This window comes from Vollenhovia emeryi, unplaced genomic scaffold, assembly GCF_000949405.1.
Source record: "Vollenhovia emeryi isolate VEMERY1.0 unplaced genomic scaffold, V.emery_V1.0 DF939128.1, whole genome shotgun sequence".
Taxonomy (NCBI): domain Eukaryota; kingdom Metazoa; phylum Arthropoda; class Insecta; order Hymenoptera; family Formicidae; genus Vollenhovia; species Vollenhovia emeryi.
This window is the reverse complement of record NW_011967238.1, coordinates 2368030-2371781: the sequence shown is the minus strand read 5'-3', so window position 1 is coordinate 2371781 and position 3752 is coordinate 2368030.

The window sequence follows — 3752 nt, the reverse complement described above, 5'->3', positions numbered from 1 at the left end:
GATTTAACTAATCTCTCTTTTAAATATACTTAGTTCGATGCGGCGGGATATTATTTTATGCTTGTAAAACAATTTTATATTTACTTATCGTTCTCATTCGAAAGCGGGTTTAAATATCGAACTATCAGGAAAATAATGTAAAGAAAATAGGACGTCGGTCACGAATACCGCGAGGAGAATCGGTTGTTTGTCCTCCTCGAGTTGCTGTGCATTCAAAAACATTCACTAAAACTCACTGTACCAGACACGATGACCAATATAAAAATTCCTCGTCAAATATTTTCGCATCTCTATTTATTCCTCTTGCTCCTCCCCCTTTCTCTACTACGTAGTAACGTTTTGTCGCTTAGAACGTCAAATTACCGTATGAAACTATCTAGCCTATGATCCTGGCAATGACGACGGTCTTTTCGACGATCCTAAATCGCACTATCTTTCCGAGATGAGAGTGGAAAATCCGCTACACAATGCGGCGGATAGCCGAGGTCCTTGAGATGCACGACAAAAGTCCTCGAGCGGAGCTACGTTAGGATGGCACTCGAGAAAAGGAGAAAAGAGTAGCCCGTTCGCCGAAACGTTTTTGCGCTACCTTTCGAGTGTTCTCTGTCCCGATCGAGCCGTGTATGCGATTGCTAACAGGACCTGGATTTGAGTTACGATACGTCCTTCTCGAGGGCGATTCCGTAGCCCCGCCGTAATTCGTTGACATATAGCGCAAAATTAATTGCAATTTTTCTCTGTCCGCCGTCCCCGAAGAAAGTTGGGCGCTGTCAAGGGAGCTCTCGCGTAATCGCATTTATAAATCCATTAAAACCCGGCGGCAACTTCTTGCCCGTGACTGCACTGAAAATTGCGATTATTACATCGGCATATTGGGTCAGATAAATAGAATTTAAAAAATGCCGTCGTACCCTTGTTTGTCGAAATACCTCGCAAAATGTGAGACAAGATGTTTGACCATTCACGTATTTTTTTTTTTTTTCGATCAAAATATTTGCCTCCACGGATAAGAGAAAGTGCTATGAAAAAAACGATAAAATACTTGAAAACGCAAAACGCACGGCTCCACGGTAGAAATCGATTATTTACCCTGAACAAGCAAATAGACCGCATCTTTTTGCCTCGAATATATTTATTGGCAACAAGCAATTTTCCTCGAAATAAATTCACGTCGGGCTTTTTTTTCCGGGGCTGCCTGCGATTTTATCCTCGTCTAACTCTGCCTGCCAATGCTTCAAACCTGCCATTGGGACCAATGCGATTTAAAGGCAGCTACCGTTCGCAATGAAAATCGGATAGAAACGTGAACCGGGGTTGAAATCATATCGACGGGATTAATCAATCCGATCTGAAGTAAAATTTATGGACATTTTGCTCTTTTAGTAAATCTCTAAACTAATCGGAATAAACGGTTTAGGTGCCTGTTAAGCGTGCGGCGAAGGGAAATCGGCACAGATATGAGCGATGTACCTTACGGTCCGAAGCTACAACGAAATCGCGCCGTGTTTCATCTCGTGTATGAAACGTACTCGTAATGATATTCAGGATTTCTCCGTGTCTGCGGTGTACTGCCTGCAACGGTAGACAGCAACGTGTTCGATCTCGACGAAAGTTGACCTGTATGCTAAGCAGACACACGGCGGAATAAATCTTGGAGCAGAGGCCGCTTTACACGGCAAGAATCCCCGCGACATTTGCTGCTGGTCCCTCTCGTTGCCACTGTATATACATATCCTTGTGGGGTAAGCACGCGAGAGGATATTAATGTCGACATGACGAAACTTCCGTTGAATGCCGGCGACCAGAGGGGTTTCCGCTTTCTAAAGCTCACCCGCTCCCGTGCAGCGCGGAATAGCCTTACTTCAGAAAGTTGTGCAAAAAAAATCTTTTTGTGGAAAACGATAAGTTTACAACGCTGTCGCTTTCATTTTATTGATACGCTGCTTCAAGCCTTTCTCGCCTCGCGCGTGAAATAACGGTTAGAATATCAGAGCTTCCAAGTTTTTAGACCGCGGCCAGATATTGGCCGAAATATCCCTGACAAGTCTTCGAAACTCGAATTTTTATGGTTCAACTTTTACAGTTAATGAAATTCGACGCGATATCGATTGCAACGCGGTGTTTGAAATTGAAATTAGCGCGCTTTATTGCATATATCTACATCTATCTGCATTCACTCGTTGGATGTAATACAAATAACCAAATTTAATACACAAATGCAATATCGTGCAGCTGAAAATTTCAGATTGTGCAAAATAAATTAATTAATAAAACACGCACTTACATCGTTCGACGCGAATCTTTTTATGATGATTAAACCGAGATACTTTTGAATCGCGATATACGATATGTGTACAACATTTACATATCTGATCTGCGCGTTATGCATCATTAATTAAAAACATGTGACATTAACATTTAAAAAATCGCGTATTCGACAGTTCTGCGTACGGCCGACAACCCTTATCGGCGCGCAGTTAAAAAAAAAGTCGAAGTAGACGCGTAGACAACATCTTTATACTGTTATTGCGACAAATATCATCATATGCTTCGGTGGTCGAATTGGTGGGACGCCTAGAGTGTAGGGAGGCCCAGGTTCAAATCCTGGCTGAGGTAATGTATTTCGCAATAAATTTTCTGTATTATTAAAAATACCAGGCATGGTCGAGAAAACACTGGCGTTGTTAATTATCGCTGGCGACATTGAAGACTTCTTTATTAGTTAACACCAGGGTTGTGAAGTAACTCGTTACTTGTAACGAAGTTACAGTTACTGTTTTTTGGAAACTGTGACTTAACTTCGTTATTTTATCTCTGTCTGTAACTGTAACTTAACTCACAATCAGTTACATTAATAGTTACTTTATATATGTATATTTAAAATCGGGAATTAACATTAGACTGTTTATTGCGATGAATATGCCTTGGTGGTCGAATTGGTTGAGACGCCCGCCTAGCGAGAGGGAAGTCCAGGTTCAAACCCTGGCTGAGGTGATACTTTTTCGCAATAAATTTAGAATAGAACATTTAGACACTAACACCCTGTCACGGCTCTTATTGTTAGTCCTCTATTCCTTCAAATTTGTGTTTATCACATTTGAGCCATACGAATTTTATTAATTTGATATATTTTAAACTTCCTCAGATCGCATTGGGCCTTGCATTTACGCATAAACGCCTTTATCGATGCTTCACAGTTAAAATGCAGGTTTGATAGTTTTATTTTCATTGCAAGAAAGTAACTGCAACGTAACGATTCGTTACTTTTTGAGTAACTTGTAACTGTAACTGGGTACTTTTATAAAGCAACTTTTCCAACTCTAGTTAACGCTTTAATAATAAAACATTTGGGTAACCGACGTCCAATGTCTTCGACATGGATAAACCGTAAGCTTGAATTTCTCTTAAAGGCGCATTGTTACAAAGTTTCCCCTTCGGTAATTGCTCTCTTATTTCGGTGCGTTGATCAATATAAAGCTGCGCCTCCATCCCGTGATTTTAAATAGTGTAGCATGAATGCCGCTCCGTCTCAATGAGACAACTTCCGGCGACTTGATTCTAATTAACTAGAATTTATAATCCGCGAGACTAATCTCTATTTTTCGAGGGGGAGCACTTTAATGGTTCTTTATAGGCTCGCGTCGCAATTAATTCTCAAGGTACTGATGTGAATTTATACTTTCCTCCGCCTCCGCGCCGCGTCCGCAAGTATCCGTCCTCTTTTTCTTCCCTCGTCCTCGAGTTTCAGCTTG